Genomic DNA, 19,304 nt, shown 5'->3' with positions numbered 1-19,304 from the left:
TCCTGGGGATTGGAGGCTGCCTCTGTGGTATTAGTGGTATTAGTAGGTGCCCTGGTGGTGCTTGCTGCGCCTGTCTTGCCCTCCTCCTCCTCATCCTCATCCTCCTGTGTATGCCTACTTTAGGTGGCCTGAGGGGGCGCCCAAAGGGAGGTTTTGACTATTGGTGTGAAATCCACATATACATTAACCCCCTTTATCACATGTATTGACTCTCCCTATATACAGTCTGTTAGTATATATAACCCAGAGTGTGAGAACACAAGAACACTCATAAATATATACAATCCTCCTGGGATAGAGGTCACACAATCATTGCAGAAGAAAGTAGACACTATTTTGCACCATTGGTGTGTATTGCACCCTAACAGTCATGTCACAGTTGCAGGTACTATTGAGTGTGAACCATATCATGAGGAACAGATTGTCCATGAATTATATGCATTCAGTCAAAACAAAACAAAACTCACTAAAAGTGCCCCAATACAAGCAACATGGTCCAATGGGAAATCACACTCATGCCTGGACTACATGTTTATAAGTTATGGACTCTGGTACTTATGTAGTGAAATCACATATGTCTCGGACACACCCAGTGATCACATGCTTTTGAGCTGGACCCATATACCGGGAACTGGCAAACCTAAGATAAAGGATAAGTGTCGGGGAATCCAGGTAAACAACCAAGGCAATAGACTATTATGGTTTTATGCTAATATGGGAAGATTACAGACACATGCATTGCTAGGACGTGAGTGGATGACTAATTTACTGATTTATTATAATTGGGACATGAACAAAGTCATGATGCTGTCATTGGCCTCAGAGAAATCCAGCTGTAGGATGATGCCTAGGAATAGCCCAGCACGAGGTCCGTTTGATGTGACTATCCTAGACAGGAAAAAACAATTACATAGCGATCGGGCAACAACAAACAGAAATCGAGATATGTCTGATTCAGAGTGGAAAGCCGCCATGACTCTGCTTACTACTAAATTTAAAAACTGGATACACCAGCATAAGAAGTCTCTGCAGAGTGCCATTTGGAAGGTCATGTTAAAGCTATTGCATACAAACGATAATGGGAAATTTTGGGCACATTATCGAAAAAGGCATGGCCCACCATGCAACTGATGAATTAAACCCTATCGCAGGATAGATATGTCTGATTTATACTAAATCTCTCTATTATGATGATAAATTGCAGAGAGAGCAGCTGGACAAACCTGTGGATGGTACACTGGAATTGGATTTTTGACACACTAGACATCAAGATGGTAATCAAGTGTATGCATTCAGCTAGAGCCCCGTGCCCAGATGGAGTCCCTATTACTGTTTATAAATCTAACCAGGACTATTGGGCTTGGGTTCTCGAGCGAGGGTTTGGAGACATCATACATATTGGTTCTTTGCCAAAAGGTGGACAAATCCATTCTGATCCCCATTTATAAGAAGGGTAAGCAGCTATACCCCTCAAACTTTAGGCTGCTGGCGATGTTGGACTCTTGCTCAAAGATTTTTGCTTCTTTACTCTTGAGTAAGCTCAACACTTGGGCTGAGACAAATGGCTGGTTGAATAAATATCAGACTGGATTTAGAAATTCACATAGCACAGTGCAAAGTACTTGTGTACTGCAATATTTTGCAACAGAAATGTCTACTACAAAGAGAAGTCTGCACCTGTGCTACGTGGATTTTTCTAGGGCATTTGATACGATCTCCCATCCCTTGCTCTGGAAACAAATAAGTGAATGGGGTCTTGATCCCTCTTTGCTATGATTTTTAATGGCACTATATCAGGACACTATTGTGTCCATCCACTTAAACCAAGAGGGAAATACTTTATCTGAGCTCAAAGTAAATATGGGTCTTAAACTGGGGTGTGCCCTGGCACCCCTACTGTGCAACCTCTATGTCTCCAATATGGATGAAGCTCTGAGAGCGAACTGCAATTTCCCACCTAGTATTGGGATTATGCCTGCACCATGGCTGATGTATGCGGATAATATAGTTCTTATGGAGAATGTGCAGATCAGGCTTCAGCGAACCATTGATGCCCTTCAAAGCTATGCCACCGCTAACTACTGTGCCAGAAATGCCGTCAAGACCAAGGTAATGACATTAGGGCAAAGAAACAGGAGGAAAATGTATTTTGTCTGGAAGTTAGATGACTCCAGACTAAATGTAGTTGTGAAATATATATATTTGGTCTTTTCCATATACACAGTCCCAACACAAATGGCCTAGAGGGAGCATATCTGAGGGAAGGTCATGAGAAAATTGGCGGCAATCAAAGATATGTAGCCACACCTGGTGGGAATAACATCAAAGGATTATTAACTGTATATTCTACCAGCATAATCCTGGGGTTGACATATGGGCTGGAACTTCTTGTGAAACACCTTGTAGAATGGTTAGACAAACTGGAAGGGAAGATCCTCAGAATGATACTGGGCGTCCCAAGGTCAGTTCCTGTGGAGGCTCTTTGCTTAGAACTGGGTCTGCAGTCACTAAGAGCTAATGGTGTGTTAAACGTAGAAAATAATACATCACTTTGATAACTGCCCCTGATAATGTTTTGACACTTGCAGGTCTCTTTGCAGGGAGGTTCCACACTCCATGTTCCAACCAATTCTTATTGGCTTTGAATAAAACGGCACATGATCATTTCGACAATATCAATTTAGAAGTCAATACCAACACGGCTCTGACTTGAAGCAAAATTGGTCCTGAAGTGTATAATAAGATGAGAACTAAAACACAAGTTTGGGACAGGGCATGTTCTATTGTCCAGCTCAGTAGGAAAATAACCAAGATCTGCAATAAAGATTTATGAAGATGTGTGAGCTATCGAGCTATCGTTGCTTTAATTTACCAACCAATGAATTCACAGGGGTATGGAGCGGAACACCCAGCGATAAGAGACTGTGCAGGCTATGTAAAACAAGAGTTGAGTCAGCTAGACACATATTGATACAGTGTCCTCAACAGACTGAGCAATATTACAGAGGCTATGATCTTTTGGTGCATTGAATAGAGAACATACAGTGAGACCAATTTTGGAGCAGCACTAGTTATAACCTCTTTGGTGATAACTAGTGCTGCTCATTGTGTGTGGAAAGAGGCACAGAATAAGATAAGTGGGACACAAACTACACTGTTAAATACTCTATAAAATAGAAGACTGACAGTGATTTTATTTCTTTTATCCATTATTGGCTGTGATTAATTTATAAAGAAATCAGACAAGCACATTAACTAGAGAACAGCATATTGCAATAATTGATTCTCTTTCTTAACCCTTTTATACGATTGTTGGTTTTATTAAGGTTTATGTCAATCAGTTCTATTTTATATATTTTAATTTGATTAATGATTCTGTGCTTAAGGTTGTAATTGTTTAACCAAATTCACAATAAAAAATAATAATAACAAAACAACTGTAAGTTTACAGACTTCACACATGGCCAAGTATTTCTTGGTAAGCAAACCTTCACAACAGTGGGCATAATCTACCAAACTGGTGCTGCAACCACTTCAGGTCACTATACTGCATATATCAAAAAAAGAAGCAGTTGGTGTGAATGTATTGTCACCTGCATTACTCCAAAACATAGGTTACCAGCAAATCTCCCAAATGCCTACTTAATATTCCTTCACACCAATTGTAGTCACTAAACTGTAGCACAATAAATAGTTGCAACACACCAACCGGTATCTAACTACATCCATAATACTACAATAGTACTTTTAAAAGTCAAGATAGTTAGAATATGCCAACAGGTATCTAACTACTTCTAAAATACCTTCCATTGTAGTACACTTGAAATATATGATCACAATAATTCTCACTGCAAAATGTATAGTAACATCCAATATAGTTAGAACACGCCAAAAGGTATCTAAGTACTTAATTACAACACACTTAAAAAAAAACATACTCTGACACTTACACTAATATAATTACAATAGTTATATTTTAATCCTCTATGGATTTTATTCCCAATGACCCAATGATTATTTCATGTCAGTACAACAAGAGTGTAGCACACACTAATGTTGTACTAAACACGGTACATAGAATGCACTGTTTATGAGGGTCAAAAAAGTAAATGTACATGTACAATTGTATTCAATTGAAACTTTTAAACTATCCTGCTTAACAAATGATACTGTTTTTTTCACAGAAAAAGAACTAGACATTCCAGCTTTATTACCGTATGCAACTGAGTAACCATACCAAGTATTATACTATTTGGTATCTCCACAAACAAACAAATATATATTCCATAAGCACTATCTTCAATTGTACTACAATCATAAATACCACATACACTCCAACGATATAATTCCAACATCTTACAAATACTGTATACACCCCTACAGTACCTATAATTACTAGACACATATCACTATACCATGTGTTGCCAGTGGCCACATTCCTAGGGGCATGGCTATGGCCTATGGCCATGCCCCCAAGAATCTGGCCACTGATCACAACCACCACAATAGTATTAATCCATATAACAAGTGCATACAACACACCTTCAAATAACAAGACACGCCCTGAACTCCCTGCAATCCAAATGATATCCATGGACTCTTAAAATAGCGCAGACTCGGCATGACCTGCACACCCTTTTTTCACCTATAAAAACAGCTCCATGACAGCTTTATTCCACTCCTCCACCCTTTCCAGAGCCTCTTTCTGGCCACCAGAAACCCCAAATGAGTTTTCCACACTTTTTCCTCAACGCACTATCAGCAGACACCGGTGGCTGTCTGCAGATCCAACATGCCGACCGTTTCCAAAAATATGACGTAGGTCACGTTTTTCACCATTTAATCAGCGGGTGCTTACAATGTCTGTGGACATCACGCCGGACCCTGATCGGTCCAGAGACATCTGCGGACCCCGAATTAGGAAATGAGTCTGCAGACCAGACTCAGACATCACTAATTTTTTTGGTACCTACTTTTTGGCCATTTTTTAAAAACTACTGGATGGATTTACACCAAACTTACAAAAGCACACTTTCGAGACCCAGCAGCCACTCCTTGTGCAAATTTGGTAAAATTCCATCCAACGTTTGGACTGTTTTTTTCCATTTCATCTAGGAGGATTTCTACAAGTTTGGGGAACCCCCTATAACTATGCCCCCAGGATGAAACCGCCCCACACTTTACAAAAACATTCTGAGGGGGCCTTATACTTTTAAGGCAAAGTTATAAGCCACCCAAAAAGTGCTATTTCTATGAGTTGAGCAACTTGGCCATAACTACAGGGCCGCTACAACAGGCCTTGTAATATTGTGTCAAGTAATCTTGGAAAGTCAGATGTATCTTTAATGTAAGTTTCAGTGCCCTGAATATAGGACTGAAGAATGCCATGCAAGTACTTTGCTAAATGTTCTACCAAACTGTTGGTTGCTTCTACAATTTCTAGTCCCGTTTTTTCAGAAAATGATTTATGGATTTTGAGTAGAATGTAGAAAATGGGCATAATCTGTAACATATTAGTGTTCAAATTCTTAGTAGTGGCTGTAATCCAACCTCCTCTAACTGCGTGATCTAAAACTTCTCTAAAAAGAGAAGTCACAGACAAAGTTTGATCATGCATAATTGGCATACAAGTACTATTCTTATTTAATCGTCTCATACACTCTCCTCATAATAATCAGTGTTCATTACTACAATGGCTCCAGCTTTGACTACCAATTTAATGACAATATTCTGATTATTTACCAAATTCTGAATTACAGTGAATTTGTTTTTGAATTGCATTTTTAGTGTTATTTAAATGTCAAAATGTGGGCAATACTCTCTAATGATTGATGCTATAGTGAAGGATAAAGCTAGCTCTTCTTCAAAACTCTTTCCAGATCTTTCTGTATGAGAATAATCAATTGCTGCAAAAAAGGTTCCAGTTTCACTTTCCCCAGCAACGTAAGGAAATCAATCTGCTCTCGAGAAAAATGTGAGTTATAGACTGGAACAAAAGATATGACTGTCTGTAAGATGTGCATTTCAAAAGAAGTTAATGTAGAATTCTAAATATTAACAATCACATTTTCTTGTGTGGTAACGGTCTGTGAGGTGGATTCCTTTTTATTGATTCTTCTCGTTTTCCGTCCTTTTCTAAAAGAATAACTTCTTTGTCAGTAGTATATGAAACCACTCCTGTGGTAATCCCAGAAGTTGAAGCCTGTGCCAACTGGCCAACTATGTTTTGGGCTGCACAGCATAAAACATTAGTTTGCTCTTCTAACTCACAACATGAAATATCAGTAGAGGTGTTAATGGTTCAAATTACATGGTTTATGATAAAAACTATTTCCACGTGTAGACTATATAATTTTATATTCAGACAAACCTTCAGGTCCTTCAAGAACTTTCCTGTGGATGCCCTCAGGGAAGACCTTGCCAACCTCCACCTTACATCCTTACATGGATCGAACACCACCGACTGAACTGGAACTCTTCACTGTAAGCACTCAATGCCACCCTTTCAGCCTCCATCGACCTACATGCGCCTCTAAAGCTTTGTACCTGCAAATCAAAACCGTCTGCACCCTGGTACATGCAGGAACTCAACCTCAGAAAAACATTCATCAGGAAACAAGAGAAAATCTGGCACCACTCCAGAACTGCATCCCATCTGTCGCTCCTCAAGGAACTCCCAGCAACCCAACGACAACTAATTAATCAACACAGCCAAAGCCTCCTACTATCAGAATACCAAAAGAGAAGTTGACAACAAAATCAGAGCCCTCAAGAAGCAGTCAAGCACTGCACCAACCCACTACCCAACCCTGCTATACCACACTTCATTGAAAAATCCACTGCCTTCAACGCCTTCCTCATCGACAAAATCAGCAAGATTCGCCAGCCTATAGACACCAGCTGTGCATCCACTGACCCACCTCACGTCCCTCCTCACAAATTCTCCACACCCTGGACAACATTCAAGACACTCTCGACACCTTCCCATCAAACCTAAAAACAGGACAAATCCTCCCTCTACTAAAGAAACCCATTATGTATACTGACAACCTAGGTGACTTTCGCCCCTTCCTAGGTAAGATCATCGAGAAAGCGGTAGCCACACAGCTGCAGCAGCACATCTACACAGCCGGTCAAGTGGCACAGCGAGTAGAGCACTCGCTTTGACATCAGTGCAGATCCTGCTAACGCAGTTCGGATCCTGGCAGGGCCAAACTCAGCCTTTCATCCTTCCGAGGTCGATAAATGAGCACCACACACCGTGGGTAATAATAAGCAGCGCTCAGATACCTGAGGGTTCGTAGCACTATATAAATGCAAAATTATTATTATTATTATTATTATTACACCAACAATCTCTTCCAAACCTAGCAATCTGGGTTCAGACCCAGATACAGCACAGAGTCAGCCACCACATAGGTGGCTGATGATGCCCTCAACATCCTTGTTGATGGCAACCCCTTGCTCATGGTTCTACTTAACCTCTCTGCCATTTTTGACACAGTAGACCCCCAGGCACTTATGGACACACTACATAAACACAGAAAATCAGCAACCTTGTTCTACGTTGGTTCAAGTCCTACCTCACCAACCACCAGCAGTTTGTTCAGATGGACTCTAGATCGCCAATGCTACCCATCATCTGTGGAGTGCTGCAGGGTTCCAACCTCACCCCAGTGATCTTCAATTTATACATGGAGGCACTGGGAGACCTCCTAGCCACACACTACATTCACACCCACCAATATGCTGATGACACAGAGCTATACCTCAAGATTGACTTCTTCAAGGACATCCATAGGCTCAAAACCTGCCTCTCGCTGATCCAGTCTTAGATGTCCAGTGCATACTTGAAGCTCAACCCCTCCAAGACTGAATTTCTACTCCTAACCAACAACACCAACACCCAGTCATATAGACCTAGCTATCAACCATGAACTCTGAGGGCTTCACACCCAAGCTCACCTCCTGTGCCAAGTCCCTAGGGTTTCACATCAACAAACACCTAACCTTCAAGACACACATAGCTAAAAAAAAAAAATCAGACAGCTTGGTATCAGCTCTCCCTCTGGAGGAAATTCAAACCCTTTCTCCCTCCGCACAGCTTTACGTCCACTGTTCAAGCACTGGTCCTATCCCACATGGATAGGGTTCATGCACTCCTCAAAGGCATCCCGTCATCCTCCCTTGTGCCCCTGAGAAGTGTCCTACAGGTGGCCACACACCTCATCAAGGGTTTATGCAGATATGACCACACCACCCCAGCAATCATTGACCTTCACTGCCTCCCACAGCAGGCACAAATCACCTTCAAGTCTTTCTGCATCATCTATAAGGTAGTCGCTGTCAAGTCACCCAGCTACCTCGCAGAGGAACTCAGCATCTCTGGTGGACAGCACACCACCAGAAGCCAGGACATGTGCAGACTTGAAACCCACCACTGCAAAAAGGAAAGGACCAGAAAACAAGCCTTCTCTGCCTGTGCTCCAAGACTATGCAACTTCCTCCCCATCATTATCAGACATGCGTCCAGGCTCCTGCAATTCAGAAAAGAACTCAAGACCCACCTCTTCAAGGAGTCTCTCATCCTCAACACATAGGCCATCATGTCACACCTCTCGCCAGCTGACTTGCTAGACGCCGCCCTCCACGCTCCTCTCCACCACCCGTACAGCTGTACCCCTCCTTTGTGCCCCTCTGTGTCCTACCCTCCACTGTATATCTGTTATGCGCGCTGTTATCCATCTGTAATGTTGTATACCTCTGTAAAGCACTCTGTTATGTGTCTGCATTGTTTGGGAAGGAAGGATAGCTCAGGGGCAACACGCTTGTCTTAGAAGCAAGACAACGCAGCGTGACACAGGTTTGAATCCCGATCCTGTGCTTAGAAACCACTTGTTGGTATTAAACACGTTATAAATTAACAATTATAATTATAATTGTATACCTCTGTAAAGTGCTATGTTGCTTCTCGAAGATAGGTCCGCATTCAATAAATACAATGATAATAATAATGTAATTTAGAGGTTAATTGTTCGACTGTATATGTGTGTGCCAAAGTGTTTTTTAAGGTAGTCATTTCTAAACCGATTCAGCATAAACTCTTGGCTAGTTATTCAGTAGTGAGCCGAATCAAGTCTAAAAAATCTTTATTAATAATTTGATGCCATCTTTTATCAAATGACACAGTATCCTTACAAAGATTCAATTGCAAAGTGACCCTGAGGCCCTTTGGTATTTGTGCACTACAATATTAAGCCAAGGTGTATGCAATTTCTGACTAATCTAATTCCGAATAAGATATTCAAGTTGTTTTATGATCATACTTTCCATTAGCCATGCCCCAGGTTCCTTGTCAGGCCTAGTGATTGGTTTTCAAGATTGAATCCGTAATTTGGAGCACTGGGTGTACAGACGAGGCTTCATGGCCATCTTGATGGCTGGCAGAAGTCTTGCTTTCTTTATAGAGCTCTGCATTGTCTAGCAGTCTGCCCCTGGATGATTGACCATTTGTCCTGTGGATCGCATTTCCTATTGCAGTGTTACACTGGGTGGTTCTATTTATGAGTGAAAAATAGCTTATTTCTGAAACAATTGTGATCAACACAATCCTGTCTTTCGACACCAACACACCTTCTATGTCAAGCATGATTATAGTCCCTGCAAGAAGTTCTTTGGGCTGAGCAGGTTTGAACAGAAATTCAGAGGGCACCCGCCAATACTAATTAGCCACCTGCCATACTGCACTAAGAAGTACTGTACTCCCATAAATGAACAAATCAGTGGCCACTGGTATTCCTCTCGCCACTGCTTCAATTCCGAAAGCATGTATGATCAACAAGATTCTCATGTAACACATACTGGGGGTCGAACACACCACACCCCTCTCAGAAAACGAGATAGTCATGTTGAGCTTGCTCAAGATGGCTCTACCCACCAGATTGATGGAGAACAACAGTGGCCTCAGCCCTAGCCAATGATCTCAAAGAACTAGGGTTCTCACAAAAAGTCACAGGCCAGACTAATTGTAAAGGACGCACCCTCGATTGGGTAGCTGACCTAAACTACTCCTCCACCATCCTGTCCAACACGGCTTACCCATGGACTGATCACAACTGCATCCAATTCACTGTTCCCACCGATCACACATCTAAAGTACTCACCTAGGCCCCTACAGCCATGGTAAGAAGTTACAAAAAATTACCTAAGGATTACCTTCTTCCCTTCTTAGATGTCCCAGAACTCAAACGCCCCTTCGCAAGTGACCCTAGATAACTCTCTGACATCTACTCCCACAATCTCACTAGAGCCATTGAGGCCATAGCCCCAATCGAAGCCAAAAAGGAGAAAGAATCTATGCACACTAATTCCTGGTTCACAGAAGACTTACTAGCTCGCACCAGCAAATGCCTTACTCTAACCAACTGGCAGTCCAAGCCCAGTGATTCCACTCTATAAGATTTCAAAAGGATATCCATGCAATACAAAACAAGCTATATTCGAAGCAAAGTACAGCTCCTTCAATCAAAGGATCACTGGTGCCAACTCCAAATACAAGTAAATGTTCTCTATCTTTAAAGACCTCATCACCCCCTCCACCACCGCCGATGAGATTACTAACGACGAAGCTTGGTGCTCCAGCATACAGGCAGCCCTGCTAAACAAATTAAACTTCTCCAAGATAAAATACAATCTCAATGTAAAGCACTCCCCAAACACGACCATATGGCTACACCCAGCACTACCCACAATAAACCCTCGACCCCTCTCTTCTCCTTCAGAGACGTCTCTGAAGAGGAAGTCTTAATTCTCCTCAAACATCCCAAACCTTCCCTATGCAAAGGAGACATCTGCCCTCCTAACATTATCAAAGACTGCTCTGACTCCCTGGCTCCTCTCATCACGTCATTCATCAATGCCTCTTTTGCCACAAGCTCAGTCCCATCCAACCTAAAGGAAGCATGGGTCTGCCCCCTTCTAAAAAAAAACATCCCTTGATCCGACTTCACCCAACAACTACCGCCCTATCACCACTGACACTTTCTTCCTCAAGATCCTAGATAAAGTAGCCCACAACCAGATCCAACTCTTCCTTGAGTTAAACGCCATCCTAGATTAAAGGCAACCAGGTTTCCTCAAAGGTCATGGCACCGAAACCGCCCTACTTGACCTTAAAAATCAAATAACTGGGATAATGGACACAGGCAAACCAGCCCTTCTACTGCTCCTGGACCTCTTGGCCACGTTTGATCTTGTTGATCACAAAATCCTCACCTCACATCTCACTAATTCAGCTCACTTCTGTAAACAGGTCTCCTCCTGGATAACCTCATTCCTAGAAGCCAGAGCCATGAAGGTTTTCTCAGATCAGGCAAACGCAGCTCCCGCCAACATCCACTGTGGAGTCTCCCATATCTCCTGCACAGCGCCTATCCTCTACAAACTGTTAACAAAGCCACTCTTTGACAAACTGGACTCCTTTCGGCATAGCTTACACCAACAATGCCGATGATACGCAAGTACTTCTCCCCCTCACAGGATCTTACGACCAAGACTCAGCGGCTCTCATCTAAATATTTACCACTATCCAAGCCTGTATGGCAGAGAATGGTCTGTGCCTCAACGGAGACAAAACAGAGATCATCCTCATAGGCCCCAAAGAAATACTGTCCAAAGTCAACCATAAATACTGTAACTTCACCATCGACAATGCCATTATCCCTGTCTCCTCCTCTGTGAAGACCCTTGGGGTCTTCTTAGATTCCACCCCGTCTATGACAGAACAGGTCAGTGCCATTGCCTCTGCCTCCGCCCACACCACCAAACTTATAAATGCCATTAAAACATTCCTATGTAACCAAAATTGCCTTTCCATCACTCGAGCCACCATTGGAGCTAAATTAGATTATTGCAATGCTCTCCTAGCAGGCACTTAGGCCAAAAATCTAAACAGGCTTCACAGGAGAATAGCTCAGCGGCAACGTGGTCGCCTTCGAAACAAGACGACGCAAAGCAACACAGTTTCGATACCCGGGTCCAAGCTTAAAAACCTCTGGGTATTAAGCGCGTTATAAATAAGCAACTAAGAGACATATTCCTGTAACAGCGCCTCAACACCCCCGGTCTGTGTGAGAACTTTAAAAATGCAAATTAAATAAATAAATAAATAAAAATAGTCCAAAACAACTCGTTCAGAGCAGCCCTCAGTATCCCCAAAATAGACCACATTGCGCAGGCTAGACGGCTGCCCACTGGCTCCCTGTGAAGGAGAAAATCACCATCAAGACCCTTACTTTAACCCATAACTGCTCAAGCCGCTCTGCCCCGACCTACCTAATGGGAACCATCATCTTAGACACCTGCTCGCGTCCCAAGAGACGTCATTACGCCAACCAACTGTGCATCCAGCCCATCAAAACAGCCAAAGCAGGAGGGATCAGCTTTCCTCACCTAGCTCCCGAACTTTGGAATGCCCTACCCAACGCACTCAGGGTTGAAACCTCTCTCATAGCTTTTCTGTCTGTAACAGCGCCACACTGTCTCAGGGCTGCTGCGCACCTTATAAATGTTAATAAATAAATAAATGTGGCCTGTATCACTCTGTCGCCTATTTTAATGGGCAATACTTTTGTAAAAAGAACTGTTTGTACTGCCCCAGAGAAGCCCTGAGTGTCCATTACCTCACCTGACAAAGGGAATCCACCCTCAATAATGCATGGTTTCCATGCATCTATATCCACCATGAATCAGAATGGTTTATTGCCACGCCCATCAAAGTTCCTCTTCTCGCTTGGCAGTGATAGAACTGGGCATGCTAAAGTTCTCTGTGGGTTGTCCAAGTCTGGATATGTGTTTGTTCCTGGAAAAACAAATGGGTTTCCTCCAACAACAGTGGCCACTTGATAACGCGTCACTGTGCCATTAGGCATTGTGTTACTGTTCTGCAGTTGGGGGTCTGGCTTCTGCCCCAGGTGTACCATGTATGTTGGTGCACCACCAGAGCCTGGGACTTTAGACAGTGGTGCACCATATGTAACTGCTGGGCGGCTTGCATGTAAGGCTGTGGGTACGGTCGGGCCTCCCTACAGATATGAGTATGGTTGCTGCTGCGGGTACACAACTACTTGCCTGCTCCTGCACTTCCTGGAAAAATGGCCCATCCGTCCACATGTCCAACACTGAGCCTCTCCTCCTTGTGGCCCCATCCCTTGAAAACATACTTTTCATCACGGAGACCTGGTTTGCTGAGGATTTATGAGCCCATTGCGCACAAGGCTTTCCCACCCGGCTAGAACCTTACTGTCCGGAACAGATCACAGAAATGAGTATATTTACATAGCTATTATCATGGATGTTTTAATGATTGTATGTTTGTATGTTTTTTACTATGTCACAATTTCAACATATCTCTGTATTTTGGATTGTTTTTATGGCTTATTTTTATGCTAATCTGAAATAAACTTGATGATGATGAAAATAACATACATATGTGTTACATAATAATATTCCATACACCAACAATTGAATCCTCAATAAAAGTAAAAGGTAAGAACATCAACAGGAGAAAGAAATCAAGTGCCATGCCCAATCAAAAATGCCATAAAACCAACCACTCAAAGGAGTATTCTTAAAACAAATTAAATTGAACATGCAAGGGGGACTTGCGATACTACACTATTCCCATTAATAATTAAGGACACCTCAACCAACATCACAGACTACGAATCCCTCATGATAAAACTGCAACTCTCACCCTCTGCCTCGCACAGCTTCCTACTCATCTACAGACCCCTTGGCTACAATAAAAACTTCACAGACACACTTTGCGAAACGCTAGCCAGCAACCTCAACCTACATCCAACACTTAACCTCTTAGGGGATTTCAACATCTGGTTCGACTCACCCTCAAACGCTATGAGACAATCCGGAATCACTCAACCTGACACAATGCATCTCTACACCCACCCACATGGGAGGTCACACCCTCGATGCGATCTTCAGCACTACAAACATAGCTACCCAGCCCGCCCACACCCTATCATGGACTGATCATTCAGCAATTTACTTCTCCAAGGCCACGTGTGACCACCAACCACCACTCCTCTCATTCCACTATGGAATAAAGTCATAATCACCCCAGATCTAGCAAACTCCATCTCAACTCTCTCCCTACACTTTCTCTCCAGGAAGGACCTCCAGCGATCGAAATCTTCGACCTCTGGCTTTCAAACACCCTTGCATTCCTCACTCCAACAAAAGAGACCTCTCAGAGATCAGGACCCACACCCAGCTGGTTTACCGCCAACCTCAAATCACTAAAATCGCTGAAGCACCATCTGGAACGGAGCTGGAGAACCAACCCTACGGCCTAGAACAAAAAACTCCCTAGCAAGAACATCCAGATCATACAGACTAGAATTCAGAAAAACCAAGAAAAAATTCTATGGGAACAGAATCTTAATTGTTCAAAACACGAGCAAGCAACTGCATAGAATCATATCCAAACTCAAGTCCCCAGCCTGCTCGAGCCACTACCACCCGTCTCCGAAGCCCTATGTGACACCTTATCAATAAACTTCCACAATGTTGTTATTGACAGACACTCCGACATCATCTTTAAATTGGAGCACATGCCCCTGCCCCCTACCAGCCCACAGGCTGACCTTCGTGAAAAACCCCCCTCGATGCAAACCTTCAACACTTTCTCTTCCTTTTCACAACAGGGGTTCCACTTGCTCATCGCAGAATGCCTCCATTCAGGCTCCGCTGAGGACCCCTGCCCGCCCACACTTATCAAAAACATCCTAGTCACATCCTGTGCAGGTAGTATCACACGCTCAATCCTCAACCACTCACTCACATCAGGATTCTTCCTGGGAACCCTAAAAACCTCCTACATCAAACTCATCCTAAAAAAACAGACACTTGACCTGCTCCTCCTGAGAACTACCAGCCAATCTCAACACACGCTTCATGGCCAAACTAATGGACCGCACAGCATACAAGCAGCTTGGTCTATTCACTGAAAGCAACAACCTCCTGGATCCTGCGCAATTGGGCTTCAGGCCACTCAGATGAACAGAATCCTCCCTAGTCTCCATCTGGGATGACCTAAAAAGAACAGCTGAAGCAGAAGGCTAGACAGACTACAAACACGATGAATCAAAAACACAGGCCTCTCATGGATCTCCCCTTTCATCTCAAATCACGCACACATCATGCACCTCTAACCGTTCACCTCCACCTCACGACTAGTAAGAAAAGGGGTCTCACAAGGAGTATCCCTATCCCTCCTAATCTTCAACCTCTTGCTACAACCCCTGGCCGCAATCATTCAATCCCACAATCTTACTTGCTAAAACTATGCAGACGACACCCAGATCATCCTTATAATCCCCAAATGTCCAGGCTCTGACAGCCTGGACCTGTCATCATGCTGCTCGGATATTGACCACAGGATGATGACCAGTGACCTCATCCTCAACCCTGGGAAATGTGAAATCCTATTCTGCAGGAAAACTGTGCTCCTTCCCCAACTGATTCCATGGCCTCTATCCCTAGGACCTGTACCAGCAACTACAAACTTGGTAAAAAACCTTGGATGTACATTGGACATGGACCTATCCCTCGCCCAACACACCACTTATGTATCTAAAACCTGTTTCTTAGATCTACAGATTCCCAGGCATATTTTCCCTTTTCTCACCTATCCTCACCACTTCTCGGCCATCAACTCCATCATCCTGTCCCACTTCGACTACACAAACTGCCTCTATCGAGGTGCACTGGCGTTTCAACTAAGAAAACTGCAAAGAATCCAAAACGGTGCAGTACGCCTGCTCATTAGTCTACCTCTCAGAGAACACATTAGCCCTACACTAAAAGTCCTTCATTGGCTCCCAATTGGTCGACACACTACCTTTAAAGCCATGCGCATCACTGACCGGGCCATCCACAACACCAGTACGAAATTCCTTCAGGAGAAAATCCTGCTCTACCAGCCCTCACAAAGTCTCAGATATCGCACAGCACATCGCCTAGTTGTCCCACTTCACAACTCCTCCAGGATGGGCGGATCCTCGTTCTCCGTCCAAGCACCAATCAACAGTAACTCCCTAGCCCTAAACATGCGCAATACTGAAAATCATCTGAAATTCAGAAAGGCCCTCAAACCTGCCTTTTCCAAACATCCTCTTGACCCCCTCACCCCTCTCAAAACTATATTAACCCAAACACAACATTCCTATCCATCAACTACAGCACGGATGCTGGCTGCGTTCGAAGCAGCTCACCATGACAAAATATCACCCCATGCATAACACTCCTACCCATTAATACAGCAGTGAAGCCTGCAGCATTCGCTGATGCACACCGCAGGGAGCCTTATTCCTCCAAAGCAAAACAATACTTCTACCCAATAAATATCTCACAAACGCCAAAGCTTTTGTGAAGACACTCCACAACAAACATTCGCCCTCACAGTTGTCCTCCCTCTCCCCCTATCGTCCTCCTCACCCCCCATGCCCTCCCCCCTCCAGGACTCACCCCGCTGCACAAACATTAGCTCCAGAGAGAGCATGAATAACAAGACCATGCCGTCCACATTGGACAGAGAAAAGGAACACTGCAGCCGAACTACATCAAAGCATACAGTACATATACCTGACAACACATCTGTGGACACAGGCTGCAGGCACGGCCATCCATCCATGCTCCATAGAATGCACATATGCTATGTCATTCAGGTCTAGCAGCGCACATAGCCGTCCACACTGAAACCCCTGACATACATCAACACCTCTGCCAGTAGCATAAAGCGACTACTAATGAAAATAAAATTTGGTATGGCTGGGCACACATCAATTCTTCAGCATTAGCACTCTATCCTAAGCCACCAACCTCGCCCACCCACGCGCCTGACATCTGGGCTGCTTACTGGAGCGTAGCCAGCCACCTAAATCCTAAGCCGGCAGAAATGCACACAAGCCTCTCTTTTTCTAAACTCTTTGAACCTCCTACACATTGACTGTGGTCACTGAGGGTGTACCAACCACAAAGCGCATAGAGGCCATACAAATGGGGAAAGAGCGCTATATAAATAACAAATACAATACAATACAATAAAACACCACCTCATCCTCCCCATGCCCCATAAAACCCCCCGCTTGTACATCTGCTTGAATGACTCTGGGCTCTACTTCTGTCTGTTCCACCATCCCTGCTAATTCCAACACTGCTTTTGGTAACCTTTTTTGCACCAGTCTCGCTTCCTCTATCTATGCTCTCTTAGCCGTTTCATTCTCCTTTTCTTTTACCGTTTGCAATGGTGTACAATAATAGACTGTATTTCCACCCATCCTTTAGCTTCAATCTCCAAAATTTTATCAAGAGTCTTCTGCACTTCATTCGGAAGTCCCATTTTCACCACAAAATAAAAGAACGGGATTGCCCAGTCCCAAGAATCTCCTGTCTCTGCCCTCCACATTTCCTGTATTTGCAAGATATACTGTGCAGGGTCTTCATCATCCCGCATTGTCCGCTGTATTATTGATTGAAGGTCAGGCATATCTGGATATGTGCGCCACAGCGCCGCCCACACTTGGGGCCTACAGTCATTAAAATGAGCCCCATCATCACAATAATTCTCTAGCTTCACTCCTGGATAGCCAACTTTAACCCAAATGTCATCTCCTTGGCCCCCCAATATTGAAGCAAATAAAACCTTTCAGATCCCCTACAGCCAGGGCAGTACTAGCTGTCTGCTTCTCAAAGGCATATATCGACTTGCCCACTCCAAGGGTGAGAGACAGAAGTGCCTTTATTAAATTGTTTATGTCCATGTTGGTCCATGGTATATACTGGTTGTTAGGGAGAATTCTCTGTTTAGGCTGAATTTCCTAACCTAGTGAGTCCCCCAGCAGCTTTGCTGGATTTCTGGAGTTTGTTTTTTTCCATCCTGCCAAGAGTGTGACCCTTTTCCTCTCACTCTTGGACATGTATGTGTGTGATTCCTTTGAGTTGTCAATGTGTTCGATGGGCTATGGGGTCTTTTACTCCATAGGGTCTCATAAGTTTTTCTATGTGTGTCACTCCGCACCCTACGTGTCGTGACACGGGGGCACCCTAGCTGGTCCCCCCACCATAGACTCCATACCCGGGGACTGACTACCGTCTCCCCGGGCATGTAAAGTCACCATTGGCTTTACTAGACCTAAATTTACTAACAGAACTAGTACCAACCATCTTATTGTGGACGTGCTAGTAGGGGTAATTCGATTACTCCTGGATCTGTTACTCGAGGGGGCACTGTCCCGTCCCTCCTCGTCGAGTTTTGGCTGGTGGCAGTGGAAACTACTTGTTATGTTCGACCCCGAGCATAACCCCATGGGATCCGTCCCATTGTTGAAGATTGATACTGTTTTTCGTTAATCTCCAACGTACCACCGATCTACTTATCTTAAATAGGTTTATCGAGTGGTATTTTCTGCCAGAACTCGGGTTGTAAAATGGCGTCTGTGTTTTTCTCTGTGACTCCTAAACCAAAGGTTGAGCCCTTTGTTCCACTTTTTGTGGGCCTCTGGACAGAGACCCTCCAAAGTGGTGCCATTCTGTCTGGGTTACCTCAGGGGTGTGGGAGGGGGTTAAGGCACCCTGGACCGAGTTGCCTTGCCAACTCAGGTCGCACTCTGGAGTGATTGGCCCAGGTGGTGAGCCTTCCCGCTCACCACTTAGCATGTATTGATTGACAAGCTAGGCTGAATGAATGGGGGACGTCTGCATAAAAGCAGGGCTTTTGGGACTGGATCTTCGGAACGTCACCACTGGACCTAAAGAATCCGACGAGGGTAACGCTGAGCCGACCTGCACGACGACACCTCCGGTGGAGCCCTGCGGAACCGTCTCACAATCTCCCGACGACAGAAGAGATCTCCCTGCCGGAGAGGCTCTTTCCCTGGCTGGTGGGAACAACCAGTCTTCTTCTTCTTTGTGCTTTTTGATCGCCCTGGACGCAGTGGTCGAATTGCCCGTGCAGAGCACCCGGCAACCGGATAGCCACTACTCCGGCATCGTGATCGAAAGGTGGTGCCTTGTGACGAAGCCCTCCGCGGCTGGTTTCTTCCCTGGTGGTGCACCGGACATCTTCTCTTCGACGACGAGAGCATCTCTTCTCTTGGCCAAGACCCGTCGTGCATCCACCACCAGGAACAACTGCCCCCGCTGGAGTGGTCTTCCACAACAAGGTACCGTAACCGCCTGGCTTCCCTTATCGATCGGTTCGTGTGAGGTATCTGATTCCTCTCCGT

The sequence above is a fragment of the Ambystoma mexicanum genome, chromosome 2p (assembly GCF_040938575.1).
Source record: "Ambystoma mexicanum isolate Mex_15411 chromosome 2p, UKY_AmexF1_1, whole genome shotgun sequence".
In the NCBI taxonomy this organism is placed as follows: domain Eukaryota; kingdom Metazoa; phylum Chordata; class Amphibia; order Caudata; family Ambystomatidae; genus Ambystoma; species Ambystoma mexicanum.
This window is presented reverse-complemented; position numbering follows the sequence as displayed.